The 16,569-nt window shown below is 40.1% G+C and overlaps 1 protein-coding gene across 3 annotated transcripts in view; it reads left to right on the forward strand.

Moving 5' to 3' along the window:
* Positions 1-16,569, forward strand: part of SAMD12 (sterile alpha motif domain containing 12) — a 410,789-nt gene that overhangs the window by 199,026 nt on the left and 195,194 nt on the right. The gene's annotated exons all lie outside the window — the stretch shown is intronic.

Genomic DNA, 16,569 nt, shown 5'->3' on the forward strand with positions numbered 1-16,569 from the left:
CCTGACAAGCTTCATATCTTGGAAAGTTATGAAAGATGAGAGAAAGCAGGGGTGTGGAGACCTGTGATGGAGTCCCCTCCGCTGATGAGTCGCTGATGAGTCCCCTTGGCCAAGTCTAACCTCTCTGAGCCTCAGTTTCCCTTTCTCTAAAATAAAATTATGATAATGTACCTTGCAAAGTTGGTATCAGTTACTGTTGTTGTTGGTGATCTATAACTTTGTGGACTCCATACAAAGGTTTGTAAGAAGCAGAGCATAGAAATTACTTTGCAGATGGTTAAGAATGATACAAATGGATATATGTCTGTGTGTATATGCATATATTTCAATTTCCCCAGCCCACCAAAATTTTGCTTTGCCCCATGCCTTTTTTTTTTTTTTTTTTTTAATTTATTTATTTATTTTTGGCTGTGTTGGGTCTTCGTTTCTGTGTGCGGGCTTTATCCAGTTGCGGCGAGCGGGGGCCACTCTTCATTGCGATGCGCGGGCCTCTCCCGTTGCAGAGCACAGGCTCCAGACGCGCAGGCTCAGTAGTTGTGGCTCACGGGCTTAGTTGCTCCACGGCATGTGGGATCTTCCCAGACCAGGGCTCGAACCCGTGTCCCCTGCATTGGCAGGCAGATTCTTAACCGCTGCGCCACCAGGGAAACCCTGCCCCATGCCTTTTTGAGTAGTACTAATTATTGCAAATAAATATCAACTTATCTCCCAAACAGGTACTTAGCATCAAATACTCCCAAGACATTTCTCTAGTAACTCAGAGCGTAAAGAATTCAGAAGATTTGATTCTTGATAATTAAGAAAATTATCATGATGTTAGGGAAAACCATATATTATTAAAAATATTTGGGTGTTTTCATGCCAGGCACTCCAATAAGTATTTTACATATATTTTTGTCTTCACAATAACCCCATAAGGTAATATTATTCCTATTTCACAAATGAGAAATATGAGACTCAGAAAACTTAGGTATCTTGTCTTATGTCATACAAGGCTAAAAGTGGCAAAGTCAAGGATTTTTCCAGTGCCATCTGAATCCAAAGCTCATGTTTTGACTATGAAAGATAGCATCATACAAGTGCAGGTGAGTGATACACAAAGGAAGGTTGGGGTAAATACCGAAGTGGACTTGAGAAGGAACTCTTATCTATGAGTCTGGTTTATTAGGAAATCTGCTTGGAGGAGGCTGAATTCGTGTACAGCTTTAGAAGAGAAAGTCCCTGAAATATCAAATTGTATTTACATATTTTGTTTGATCCTGATAGAATTTTTTTTAAATTATTTATTTATTTATTATTTTTGGCTGCGTTGGGTCTTCACTGCTGCGCGCGAGCTTTCTCTAGTAGTGGCGAGCCAGGGCTACTCTTCATAGCAGTGCGCAGGCTTCTCATTGTGGTGGCTTCTTTTGTTGTGGAGCACAGGCTCTAGGCATGCGGGCTTCAATAGTTGTGACGCGTGGGCTTCAGTAGTTGTGGCGCACAGCGTAGTGCGTAGGCGTAGTAGTTGCTCCGCAGCATGTGGGATCTTCCTGTACCAGGGCTCGAACCCGCGTCCCCTGCATTGGCAGGTGGATTCTTAACCACTGCGCCACCAGGGAAGTCCCTGATAGAATTTTAGAAGAAAATACAACAGCTTCCGAGCCACGAACCTCACCACTCCCTGTTGCCTCAGACCATGCCTCTTTTTACGCTGTGTTAGACCTGCCTGAGCCTGAAAGCATTTGGGTTTCTGAATCCTGAGGAGGGAACAGTGAAGGAGGTGGAGATAGATCAGAGGGATAGATCGAGAGCTCCATTGGAGAAGGCCTGAGTGTCAGGTTGAAGAAAGTAGATTTTCCTCTCTTGAGTGTCATTCAACACCCATCAGTGATAAAGCATTTTTCTAGATGAGTGAAGTGATAAGCTCAAAGCAGTCTTGGAAAAAAATCAAATGTGCGGATGAAACATCACCAATGTATGAGTTGTTGGCCCAGGTGGATTCTGAAGCTTTTTCCCTTTCCCAGTCACCAAAGGTGGTTCCATGCCTAACTCCCTTTCCACAAAGCCCCCATCCCTCTCATTACTCTAAGAGTAGAGATCAGTAGTGATGAATTGTCTCAACATCCCTCCCTGCAATATTATCTGCGTTCTTACCCCTCCTTCACTGTTTCCTTTATGTCTCTGAGGGAAAAAAAATCTCTGTGCCAAATCCAGTGCCCTAACCATACTCTTCTCCCTGCCCACCTACCCTTCCTCCTCCCACACCAGAATGTTATTCATCTGTTTTTCCCTTTCTTCTGGGTTTAGACTTTTTGTCTCCACTTTTGCATTTCAGTTTGAAAACATGCTGTATCCTGTCTACATCCCCTCCTCACTATTCTTACTCGCATCTCTGTGGTCTAGGTTTTCCGTCTTTCTCCTATGCAATCTCCCATGATCCAACTTTATGGCTCTCTAGGAAATCATTCTTTTGTCATTTTAAACCAGACTCAACCAGGTCACTTCCTGCATTTAAAAAAAATGAAATGTGTGTGTGTATATATATATGTGTGTATATGTAGATGTATGTATGTGTATATGTATATAAATAAAACCTACTGGATGAAGCCCGGATTCTTAAGCTTGGCATAATCATTCCTCATCTTCATTTTAGCCATTCCTTATATCCATCCTATTCCAAAACCTCAGCAGACCACTCTCGTTCTTGTCCCAATATTCACCTAGTGAACTTTTAGTAATTTTCAAGGCCTAACTCAAATTATTCCTCTCTTTCCTGCATTCCTTGGACCTTTCCAAGCAGAATTCATTTTTCTCATTCTGTATTTTCTTTGCATTTTTTTTACAACAAATGGCAGCTATTATTGTTAATATTATAAGACTTATCATTTGGTTACACATTCATCTCCCTTCCACCAGCCCAGAAACTCCTCTAGGGTAGAAAGAGCATCTGATTTATCTTACCACCTATAGCTGTGTCAACCCAGTGCCTGGCATAAAATAGACATTTAATAAGTGTTGATTGGATTAAACTGAGTTTGTTCTTCCTTTGATAGGCTTAGCCCTGAATTTAAAGCCGTTCTTCATTTCCATTGATAAGAATATTTTGATTAGTCCTTCAGTTTCCTGATTTGCCTCCTTTTCATGAAACTCATCCTATCCTTTCCTATCTGCAACTTCTTATAATTACATTCCATTGATAATCAAGTCTCTCTTCCTGTCTCATTCTTGGAGAAACCCCATCTTACTTTTTTAAAAAATTCCAATTTTGAATCTGTACCAAGCCCCCAAATGCCATATTTAAATGTATTGGAATGACAGACTCTCAGAATTTCGCAGGATCCAGAGTCCCATGTTTCCTTCAGACAGGTCTTCCCAAAGATGTTTTGGCAGGCTGTGTCTGGATCTCCGCTCAGTGCCAAGAGTGATTGTCACCATGTCGTGGAAGCTTGCTGGACCCACTGAAATTCAAGAGACAGGTGTTATTTTGTAGGGTGGAAAGAATATTCTTTATCTGAGAAGCTTCTGTTTAGGGTAGCAGGGCAGGAATACAGAATGTCACACCGTAGCTACATTTTGTGCTAGTTTGCCTGTGTTTCACAAGTAACAAAGCGTAATACAAATATAGCATTATGATTTCAGTCGTTCAAATGTCTGGACTTGGGTGCAACAGTGCTAGATTGAATCCCAGCCCTTCATGGCAAATTAGCAAACCCCAAACTACCTTAATGACATTGGTACTATCTCAGAGATTATAACTGACACAGAAGAAATGAGAACAGTGAGTGGCTAAAGTTTCTAATATGGAGCAATTTTGACTAACAAAATTGGCAGTTGCATTAGATAATAGTGGAATGATGTATCTTCTATAAAAGAAGTAGTTAATAATAGGTAGAGTAATATTTTTGAGAGTTTCCTAACATACAAGGAGCAGTGTCAAACACTTCTTATGCATTAATGACTCTAAGGAGAGTTATCCTTCTTTATATATGGGGAAAGTGGGCAGGGAGGTTCTGACTCCCTCAAGCTCACACAGCTAATAATGTGCAGTGGATAATCCAATATCAAGGGAAGGATTCTTCTGACCCAGGGGGTTGGCAAAATTTTTTTGGTAAAGGGCCAGATAGGGCCATTTGGTTTTACAGGCCATATGGTCTTCTCACAAGTACTGAACACTGCCTGTGCAGCAATGTAAATGAATGAGGTGGCTGTGTTCCAATAAAACTTTATTTACAAAAACAGGCAGCAGGTCGGATCTGACCCACAGGCTGTAGCCTGCAGACCCCTATTCCAACCTCTTCCTTCCTTCCTCTGCCCAAATATGTTTTCTCAGTGATGGTTATAAAAGAAATGTAGAAGCCATAGTTTTCAAAAACATGTATTACTTTTTTCCTTTTAGTATAGTCAATATAGAAAAATTAGAAAATACACACACAAAGGAAAAATATGTAAAATTCCCTTTTAATTCCAACATCCAGAAATAATCACTGGTACAAACATTTTGATGTGCGTCCTTTCAGCTTGTCGTCTCTGCACACACATTTGTAAGAAATGGCATTTTACCTTAGTGGAATAGCCTTCTCTTTTCCACTTAAAAATATATGGCAAATGCATTTCTATGTCAGTTGCTAAATGCAAGATATTTTCTTTGTCTGTTAATGGTTATTCTATGGATGTTGTGTATGTTTCCACTTTCCAGATAAATTGTTTATCTGGTCCCATATGCTTCTCTTTCAACACCCCATCCTCCCCTCCCTGGCTATGCCTGTCCTATATTCTTAGTTCTATGCTGAATTCTTCTTCCTCGTACTCTAACACACACACAGGCACGTGCAAAACACTGCACTTCTCTCCATGTCAGTAGCCCTCAGTTGTGCAGTTGTGAGAGTCACAATTTTCTGTCTCTAGCGTTGGTACCTCTGATGTTGATCGGATTCCTTCACCGTTACCCCGCTTGGGGCCAGCACAGTAGTGAAATCAGCCCCGGAGGTAAATGGGCACCAGAAAAATAGTCCATCTGCAAGTCCCTCTCATTGTCCTCTATAGCTGCCACACTTGAGGGCAGCATAAATTCTTTGTTTTCTTTCTGTCGGCCTCCCTCTTCCCCAAGGCTGCTCCAGAAGGGGAGCTTGCACAGCTTTTCTTAAATTCATTAAATTTTCGGTGTCCTTCCCCAGTGGTTGGTACGCAGCAAGTAACACAAGACAGGAGGGCCTTAGAATTCCTTCCAGGGAAAGGATATACCACGAGAGTTTCAAAAGGTCGCATGTTGCCACAGTGCCCTTCAGTCTTTCAAGGGATGCCGAGACATTTCTAGAAGGATCTCATTGGGACAGCTGTAGTCATTCGGGAAGGATCTTAACTCCAAACCTGCCATTGGGTGGTAAATTCACAGTGCTGATCAGATGAGCACACAGAAAAAGGGGGACAAGATATAGTTACTTCTGGTTTTGCAAAATATGCTCCTACTAAATTGAGGTCAAAGATTAGTCTCTCTCCCAGCAAACGTAGAAGGCTATAGAGTGAAAGATGCGGTTATAGCTGAGTACAGACAAAAAATGCCCCTATAGAATATAAAAGGAAGACCACTTTGTTTCTCTAAACAGTGACTTGAATGTGTTCAGTTAACTATTCTGAGAATGTCCCCAGAATCTTACAGATTTTGTTACTCATAAGACATTTCCACTGATACTCATATCACACTTGAAATTTATAAAGTGATATTTCACACATATTATCTAACCTCGGAACCCTGTTGATATAATATTAGTGTGAATCTCTTTTCAGATGAGGAATGTAAAACTCAGAAAAGAAAAATGACCGAGACCACATAGCCAGTAGATGGCAGTACTCAGCTCCTCTGACACCTAAGACTCCATTTTTTCTCCAGTCCAAGGCAATTCCACCTTCCTTACTGCCCTCATTCTGCCCTTGTTAATTAAATGCTAGGCACAGTCATATTTGTCTATTATAGAACATTCTGTGCTATTCTGTGCTACAGAACATGCAAACTATAGGGAAAGATTTTTGAAGCCAAGGAGAAGATTGTTTTAGCAGATTGAGAACTCTAGAATAATCTATATAGCCCAAGCATGGCTGTTCAAGATCACTTAATACCGAAGCTACAATACTATTCACCAAAAGACATTGTTACCTTTAACTAGAACTAGTAGAGAAAGGAAAATTACAATGAAACTCTTTTGAGATAATTAGTAAAATGTCAGGGACAGATGGACTTGAAACTATGGAAAAACATATGTTTTACTGATCATATTTTGGATGCTACAGTGGGAAAACTTGTCTCCTGATTGGAAAACTGTCCTTGTCATTTTTTTCTGCTTTTTATTGAAGAAATTGGCTGGCTTGCTTTTGGAAGTTTTTGTAGTCTGTGTCCTTCCCTCTTATTTATTTACTTATTATTTTTAAAAAATTTTTGGCCGTGCCGCGGGGCATGTGGGATCTTAGTTCCCCGACCAGGGATCGAACCCACCCTCCCACACCCCCCCGCCCCCCCGCACTGGAAGCGCAGAATCTTGTCTTTTTTTTTTTTTTTTTTTTTTTTGCTGTGTTGGGTCTTCATTGCTGTGCGTGGGCTTTCTCTAGTTGCAGTGAGCGGGGGCTACTCTTCGTTGCAGCGCACAGGCTTCTCATTGTCGTGGCTTCTCTTGTGGAGCACAGGCTCTAGGTGCACAAACCTCAGTAGTTGTGGCACGTGGGCTCAGTAGTTGTGGCTTGTGGGCTCTAGAGCTCAGGCTCAGTAGTTGTGGCACACGGGCTTAGTTGCTCCGTGGCATGTGGAATCTTCCCGGCCCAGGGCTCGAACCCGTGTCCCTTGCATTGGCAGGCGGATTCTTAACCACTGCGCCACCAGGGAAGCCCTGGAAGCACAGAATCTTAACCGCTGGACTGCCAGGAAAGTCCCCCTGTCCTTCCCTCTTTATCACTTCTGGCTGTGCACATTTAAGTTAGATTTTCTTAACACATTAAAAAAGAAAGGCTAACTATGGAGATTCCTTAAAAAGCTAAACTACCATACGACCCAGCAATCCCACTACTGGGCGTATACCCTGAGAAAACCATAATTCAAAAAGAGTCATGTACCACAATGTTCACTGCAGCTCTATTTACAATAGCCAGGACATGGAAGCAACCTAAGTGTCCATCGACAGATGAATGGATAAAGAAGATGTGGCACATATATACAATGGAATATTACTCAACCATAAAAAGAAACGAAACTGAGTTATTTGTAGTGAGGTGGATGGACCTAGAGTCTGTCATACAGAGTGAAGTAAGTCAGAAAGAGAAAAACAAATACCGTATGCTAACACATATATATGGAATCTAAAAAAAAAAAAAAGGTTATGAAGAACCTAGTGGCAGGACAGGAATAAAGACACAGATGTAGAGAATGGACTTGAAGACACAGGGAGGGGGAAGGGTAAGCTGGGACGAAGTCAGAGAATGGCATGGACATATATACACTACCAAATATAAAATAGCTAGTGGGAAGCAGCCGCATAGCACAGGGAGATCAGCTCGGTGCTTTGTGACCACCTAGAGGGGTGGGATAGGGAGGGTGGGAGGGAGACGCAAGAGGGAGGGGATATGGGGATATTTGTATATGTATAGCTGATTCACTTTGTTATACAGCAGCAACTAACACAGCATTGTAAAGCAATTATACCCCAATAAAGATGTCAAAAAAAAAAAGTCTAGGAAATGAACAGGTCTACTCTGCTGCTTGGAAGCAGTATCAATAGAAATGATTGTTGTATGAACCACTAAGGGTAAAACCAGGTCCGGTTCAGAAGGTAATGGACACTATAGCTACTATCTTTGAAACTTCATAGCTTAAAAGGATAGCTGTTACAATCATACCCTCATTTATTTGGGACCCACTACCTCTTAATTCACAAGAACTGGTCTAGCCCATCAAAATGACACATGGTAGGCATTGAAGAAAGAGGAATTGAGTTAATGGCAGGCAGAAGAGATAGAAGAAAAGAAAAAGCTGACTAGAAAGAAGGCCAGCTATGTGCTAGCCAAGTAAACTTGGGTAGGTCATACATCGAAATGGGGCTCCAGTTCCGCATCTGCAAAACAATGGAGTTTGAATAGAAAACCTCTCAAGTGTGTTTCAACCATAAGATTCTAAATCGGGCGTTCAGCAGTTGAATATTAAATCTTTGTTAATAACAGGTTATTATGCAAGATGGCATGGTGAATTGCACTGCTCACTAATTTATCTAATTTTGTTTCAGTGCCCATTTATATCTTACAGTGTTTGAAAATAGTATTTCTGTTGCACATATTCTCTAGTTTGGACCTTTAATCCTTAGGGGAAATCTTCCTTTTTTGATTCTAGCAGTTTGTTTACTTACTGAAGATTTTGTTTTTATCTCTATTGAAGTTTAATTATTTACTGATTAACTAAATAATTTGTAATTTATTATAAATTGCTAATTGACAAGTCATTCATTACCTGCTAATTGTTTCATTATCTTTAAATTAGTGCTCATTAATTTACTCAATAAACATTTGCTGAGCAATTACTAGATGGCCAGCTCTAGCAGAATGGAGATGCAAGCCCGTGTGGGAAGGAGGTTGGGCTCCTTTAAAGAAGGAACTCACTGTCGCTTCTGGGAAACTGAATCTTCTTTAGTGCAACCATGTATGTTCACAACATCTCTTCATTAACCTAATTCCATTTAACTCTGTTTAAAAAAGTCCCCAAGAGTATGATATGTAGAAACTTTCATCTACAGTTGTTTCTAAGATTGGGCAAAGGAAAACACCTTTGATAATCCCTAAGACTGAAAAAACCAAAATGAAGTTGATGGAATCATCAAAGTTAGATTTGTGTACTCTATAATCACAAATGATTTACATATATTGCTCTTCAAGTAAATAGGAGTTAACTGTGTTTGAGGGATGAAGGAAAAGAGATGGACGGAGATATTGAAGGGAAAAACAAACATGGAAAAGTTAATGAGGTTAAATGAGGTTGAAGGATTATCCCATGATTCCCTTGTGTTGATTTTTCTAGGTGGTACTAAGTCAGGCTAATCAAGCGCAAATGAATGAAACTGTAAACCACGAGATTGTTCGATTTTTCACATAGGACAGTTCCTTCAATCTGGAATTTTGGCAGCTGCAACATTCAGTTCAACAGCCTAAATGTTATTTTAGATGAAACCAAGTCTTTGTTTATTTGATTCTGCCGGAGTTTAAAGATCTCCTTGATTCCAGCTGACTCCCTAGGGCATGTTAGAGATAGACTAAGTAAAAGTGTAACATCATTGATTATCCTTTGCCAGAATTTGAGTAACACACCCTGAATAAAATATTAATGCCTCTTGGCCTAAACTCTTTCCCAGATCTGATTAACTTATTACAATTGTGGTGGTTAATAAGAATAGTTGATGCTGTTAATAATAATATAATTATGAAGCTCATCACTTCATACAACATTTTCTCTCTGTCTTTCCCTACATTCAGCATTTAATGCCATCCTACTGTGACTTAGACGGACAGTGCATATTGCAAACTGCCTCCCTGATTGCAGTTTAAGAGGAACTATTAAACTATGATTGGCACTTCCCTGATCTAACAGAAAGAAAACCCTATTCTCCTTTCATAACACTGAGCATTGATGTCTTTTCTTCACTGTGCTGCATTTTTTCATGTCTCCAAAAACTTTAAAGGGAAGAGGGGAAAGCCACACTAGATAAATGAGAATATTGAGATAGTGTTAATGGAAGATCCCGTTGAGTCATCTGAGGCCTCAGGCACTGTTAGTCTGATGAAGCCCTCTCCAGTGCTCGCACACAACAGGCAGATCCTGACTTGTGAGTTGCCACTTCTGAGTGTGCATTGTGCCCTAGAGGTTCGCTTATTTGACTTACGTGGTCAGATTGGTTAGCGCATGCTTAACGCATACTTGGGAAAGGAGGCTGTCAATCCTAGAGGAGAATGGTTACTGAAGACGCTAGGCTACAACGAAATCTCCTCATTCCTTCTAATCCTTTCAGAACCTCACAAGAGTCAAATTTATGGTGTGCTCATCTTGAACAAAAAACGCACTCTCCAAACTCTCATTCAGGCGCAAAAAATGTTTTCCAGTTACTTTGCAACCTTTTATCAAGAAGTGTATTTTCTCCCTCACGTCATTCTCAGAACACAAAGCAACTAATTATTGGTAACAATCTACACACAAGAAAGTACTAGCTTAGAACAGGGTCATCTTCATTTTTATAGTGGTTTTTCCTCAAGTTTGTTGAAGGAGATGGGTCTTGGCTGGTGACAGGGCACACGTGGAGGTACAGTTTTTTATATATGTCTTATTTCACATGAAAGATACCAGTTAAATAATAAAATAGATGGAGGCCAAAAAAACCTTTTGTAAAATAGTCTTTTTCAGAAATGTTTGTAAAGGATTTTTTTCTTTTGTCCTAAAAGAGTGCTTAGTCTTTTCTTCTGAAGGACAAGAGCTGGTGATGGAATTTTCCAGTTGAACTTTGCAGTTGGCCATGTAATTTTTCAGTTGAATTGTGCAGTTGTTTTGAGCTCCTCAAGGGGGAGCTTTCACACAAGCTAACTGTAGTCATAAACTCACCTCTGAGGTTCCACTTGGACTTTTGGTGGGTACCTCCTTATCCATCCATTTAGTCCTGGTAGAAGTCTCCATATGCAAGTTTTACTGTTTTAATTGACATGAGGGAAGTGACAGCCAGCCACTGACAGCCAATGATAATCTTTTAAAAAATTCTATCAAATTGTAAATTAATTGTTTTAGCTGTGAATTAATCAAATTCACTGCTAGTTGTCCTACTATATGTAGGACACATATACATTACAGATGTGGTCTCTCTGGGCAGTGTCCTGCACTGGGTCAAGACAGCAATGACAACTGGGCCTTAGACATGTACTTTTAATTACAAAATTCTCTGTAGGGTTATTCAAACCTACCATTTCATACTGCCATATAAGCATGCCATTTTTTTATGGTTAATATGAAAGGAATTACTCTCATCCTTTAATAGATCTCAGGAGGTATTCCTCACCCCACCTCCAAATCATGTCCCTTCAACACAAATCTATTTCAGTGTGGATTACATATTTTATTCTCATTTTTAATGTCTGGATATAAGGACTGGGTAAGTCCTACTCAGACTCCTTTTTCAAAAATAAGAAGAAGGATAAATTAATAACTTTGTTTAACCTCTACTTGGAGTTGAAATTGAAATAGATGGGGTATGTAGAAGAGTATGTAGACTTTATTTTTTTCCAAACAGATGCTGAAAGGTTATTTCCTATTGCTCCCTTTTTATAAAGAAAAAAATTCAGATATGATACATTGTCACTAAACAGTGATTTTTGACGGGTGATTATTTGCTCTAATTCAGCCTCCCCCTTTTCTTCCAAGGTAATTTCCCTGGGGAGGAAGTTGAGACAAAGAAAAGATGCAGAGTAGCACTTCTCTTTATGATTCTTGGAAATATAATGCCCTTTCATGAGAAATACAACCATTTAGAGGGAAATTGTTCTTCTGTTTTAACTCGGAATACAGTGGGAGGATTTCTGTGGAATATAAATATTTGCAAACCCTTTATGTAAGCATGCTTTAACCAAACACCTGGTAAATGTTGCACAGTTTATTAATGACTTGCAAAACCTCCAAGTTGGGAAATACAACTATGCCATTATGATCAGTCATTTGGCAGATAGTCAAGCCTGACAGCAATTGTTTAATACCTTTTTACCCATAAAGCCTCTGAGTCACTAAAAACATTCAAGATTTCAGAAGATTTCCCTCCCACCCCCCTGACCCTGCACCAAATTGCTCAATTATCTTCCATAAAAAGTTCTATTATTCTTTCAAATTTGAAGTAATAAAAAACGACTGTAAGCAATGTTATAAAATACATATTATGTTGTCTCTACCTGTCTGAGACCCTTTCAAAAGCTATGGCACATTCTTTGCTTTCTTTCTATATTCATTTAACACCTATTACGTGCATGATATTAGATTATGTGCCGTAAGGGCTGGGAAGAAGGGTGAGAAGCAGTATGACATAAGATACCACCCTTCTGAGCTCCTAAAGTACTTTTGTGTTTCATTCTCCCCACCTGTGAGTTAAGTAGCATCGCAAAGCAATATACAGTTAATTGTCAAGAAGATGGTTCAAAAGGTGAATTCTCCAGGAATCCGGAGGTGAAGCTATCGTGGGATGGAGTGGTCTAAATTGATTCTGGGGTTACAGAATTTAAGCTAGACTGTTAAGAATATGTAGGATTAGGAAAGGCAGAAAGAGGGTGAAAGGGCATCACCAGAAAGAATAGTGGTTTGAATATCCCAAGTGTTTTAGAGACAATACACAAAACTGTGATTAGAAACTGTGGGGTTTTTTTGTTTGTTTGTTTAAGTATTTATTTATTTATTTATGGCTGTGTTGGGTCTTCGTTTCTGTGCAAGGGCTTTCTCTAGTTGTGGCAAGCGGGGGCCACTCTTCATCGCGGTGCGCGGGCCTCTCACTGTCAAGGCCTCTCTTGTTGCGGAGCACAGGCTCCAGACGTGCAGCCTCAGTAGTTGTGGCTCATGGGCCTAGTTGCTCCGCGGCATGTGGAATCTTCCCAGACCAGGGCTCAAACCCGTGTCCCCTGCATTGGCAGGCAGATTCGCAACCACTGCGCCACCAGGGAAGCCCCCGAAACTGTGGTTTTTAATTAGGAAAGTGCCTTGAAATAAAAATTCTTGTTGTACTGATTATCTCTTGTTACTAAAGGTATTACATAGTACATGCATACCCTCCAAAAGAGTGGCTTAAAACAAATATTTATTTAGCTCACAAGTTCACAGCCTAGTGATTTAGGCTAGATCTGATGAGCAGTGCTTCTGGTTTTAGCTGGGTTCATCCACTTGTCTGTGAGCCAGCTGGCTGTTCGTTTGCATGGAACAGACTTGACTGGGATGGCAGGGACGAATGGGACCTCCGCCCTGCTGCCATGTCTCTCACCTGCCAGCAGGCTGGCCCAGCATATCTTCTCATGGCAGTGGTGGAGGTGCAAGAGAAGAGAACCCCAATCTTACAAGTGCTGTCCAATCTTCTGCTTGAGTCACATTTGCTAACATTCCATTGACCAAAGCAAGTCACATAGTGGGGTTCACAGGAACACCACACCGTGGAGTATGTCCTAGATATACACAGTGAACTGTGCCAGTTATCTATTGTTGCTTAACAAAATATTCCAAAACGTAGTCACTTAAAACACCACTTATTATACCTCCCAGGTTGTGTGGGTTAAGAATTCAGGAAGGGCTTGGCTGACCTAGTCTTCTGATCCTCGTGACCTTAGTGGTTCTCATCTGGTAGATAGACTGTTCTGGATGATCCAAGGCAGCTTCACTCATATGTCTGATATCTTGGCTAGAAGTCTGGGCTCAGCTGGACTTTTGACTGTGCTTCATTCCAGCTTGATGAGGTCTTAGGGAGACTCAGAATCCTCACGTGGCACAGGCTTTTCCCAGGGCCAGCCTCCCGAAAGAACCCGGCAGAAACCACATGGCCTTTTCTGACCGTGCAGTAAGCTCTGCTGTGCTCAAAGGTCAGAGCAGACACAAGCCCTCCCAGATTCCGGAAATGGGGACACAGACTTTACGGGAGGAGTATAAAAGAATTTGCAGACATGTTCTGAAACCACCATGGTCATTCCACAAACAACAAATTATTTACGTTTTCCCTGTGTGTGAATTATACTCAACCCCTCGTAAGACCCACCCATCCAAAGACCCATCCCATCATGGTATCAAGCTTAGGCACAAGGTCCAGCTTCTTATCTAAATCAGGTGCAGCTGAAACCCCCATCTATTCTTATCAGAATAGTATATTACTGTTACTTTTACCAATAAAATTTTCATTGGAATAGAAAGTACCAGTCTCACCATTTTCTTGGATTTCAAGAGCCATTTAACTTTCTTGTCTATTTTGTGTAAGTCAGTTTAGTTAAATGTAAATGTTATAAGCTACAAAGCCATTTACCTGGCACCTGTACATAGGGTATGTCCTAGTACACTGATCAGAATCCAGGGATGTGGGCGACACTGCTATCCTCCAAGCCTATGGAATTCTCACTTTTCTCTTGGGGATACTTTAAATACACCATAAGCTTCCAAATAATGGAGTCTTCTTTTTTAGGTAAAAAAAAATTATGAATATGGAGTCTTTTTCTTACCACACCCTAGGGTACAAACACACCATAATGAAAGCAATTGACATAGAGGACATTAAATAAATATTTGTTGCCTTAACAAGAGAAAGAGTCTGTCACAAAGTAGGGACTCAGTATTTGTTGAATGAAAAGGACATTGCTGTATCAGCAACAAAAACTAAATTACAGAAATCTCAGTTGTTCTCAACAACTCATCTCCTCAATGATGGAGTCAAAACATTGTGGAAGATTGAAACTTATTTTCCTATAAAGTGCATTCCCACTGGAGGCTGACTTGAAAAATTAACTTTCTGTATCAGTGGAGATTAACAGCTTTTCCTCCTTTCTACACCCTTCCCATTTGTAACTTCTTCTTGATGCCTTGGGTTTTACGTTTCATAGCAGCCTCATAAATCATTTAATTCCCTTCAACAATTAGCTGAGTTGAGTTTGTAATATTAATATCTTTTTTGTTCTTTTTAATGAAAGAACTAAGGCATATTGAGTTGAAATTTCTTGCTTAAGGCCACCTAGAGCATCAGTAACCATGCTGGGATTAAATTTTTTAAATTCTTACAGGCTTTACCTGTGTTCCTTTAGCCACTATGGCCATTTGATCTTTGCTTGAAATAAAAGAATTCTTGATGATTAAATAAGTGGACTTTCTTTTAAATAAGCAAATAATGGAACTTTCAAAACTAAAAGCAGTTAGCCTAGAGAATTCAATAATACTATTTTATGGAATAGAGTTGCTACAAAACAGCCTATTAAGTTGGAAAAAACAAGACAGCAGACAACGATGGTTCTTCCGAATCCTTTTTAGGAAGGTGGAAGGTGAATATTTGACTGCTCTGTCTGTTGGTTGGTGTTAGAGTAGAAAGTTGAAGGAGTTCTCTTCTATCAACCCCCAAGTTTCTCTGCAAAGCAGAACACTTCTAACAGTGATGGTAGGTAGTGGTTGGATAGGGAAGGTTAGGATATTGGAGAATTCGGAATAGCAGTGGTGCAGATTCACAGAACTGTTGAGCAGGTCTGAGGGTCCAAGTGAAGAGATGGAGACTATGACTTAGATTGTAGTGGCTGTGGTCCACATTGGTGCAACTTCTCTCCAGTAATGTGTAGGTTGATAAGGCAGATGGTTGGTATGATCTTTGATTGGCGTTTAGCTGGTCTTTTGAAGCATAAGTACAAGGGATGCTGAATTTGAGGATGTTGTCAAGGGAGTCTGTATGCAATTGAGTATAGGATTGGAGTAAGAAAGTGAGCTCACATGGGAATTTATAGATGTGGGGAAAGGGGAAGTAGAAGACACTTGAGTGTGCATAAGGTTGAAGGACAGAATAGCCAGAGTGAGAGAACAACTGGGCAGAGAGGAGGTTGGTGATGAAGCTTGAACTTGAAGAACATGAATAATTCACAGTGATAACAAAGTCCAGAGTGCGGCTATCAGGGTGAGTGGCTGAAGTAGGGTAATAGTAGGATAGTAGATTCATTTATACAGTGGAGAGTAGGATTTGATGTAAAATTGAGTCTGAAATCCAGGTGTCATATTCCTCAAGGGATGTGTGATTGAGAAGGTGGATAAAGATAAGAGAGGTAAGGATGAAATTGGAGGGTGGCATAAACACCAAAGGAAAAGGATCTCTTTTATGAGAATAGAGTAATAATCTGGAAGTAGCCATAGGAAGCTCTTGTCAGCAATCACCCAGATCACCTGTCTGTCCCTCTGGTGACATTTGTCAATGAGGCAAGGAGGAATTCCTAGTTGGTTATTTAGAAAATAATAAAAATTTAAAAATAAAGTTGAGGTTTTTGTCCATGCATTGTCCTTCCTGGTTTAATGAATACAGAAATACAGGGCTGACCTCCCTTTTCTCCCTTCAGAGTTTTCCCCTTAGTTTATTTTATCATTTTGTGATTTATTTTCCTTTAGGAATGCATTGTGTTTATTTTAACCTAATTGCCTCATAGGAAATATTGGAGCCAAGCATTTCAGGGAAGGCTTTGTATATTTTACTTCCTTAAGACTCTTTTCTGGTCAGAGGGAAATACTTAAATCTGGTTTAATCCAGCTTATATAACCTCGTTAAATCAACATTCCCCAGCCTCCTGAGGTCATTGAACCTTGTAGTATTCATCCATGGAAAATACTTTCCGTGACCGACCATAGAGACAAAACAAAAAAAAATGTCAGTAAGACTTGTTATCTCTTTGCACATAACGATTTCCATCGATTGTTAAAATTTATTAACAGGAAATACTTACTCCATCTAGCTTTCTTTATAGTCTGGAACATGATGGCTGAGAAAGAACGTAATAAAATCTGTGAAGTCATTAGTGGCAAGGACCAAAGGGCTTTCAGAATTGTTTTCCAAATTTTCA

This window comes from Balaenoptera musculus, chromosome 17 (assembly GCF_009873245.2).
Source record: "Balaenoptera musculus isolate JJ_BM4_2016_0621 chromosome 17, mBalMus1.pri.v3, whole genome shotgun sequence".
NCBI classification, from domain to species: Eukaryota; Metazoa; Chordata; class Mammalia; order Artiodactyla; family Balaenopteridae; genus Balaenoptera; species Balaenoptera musculus.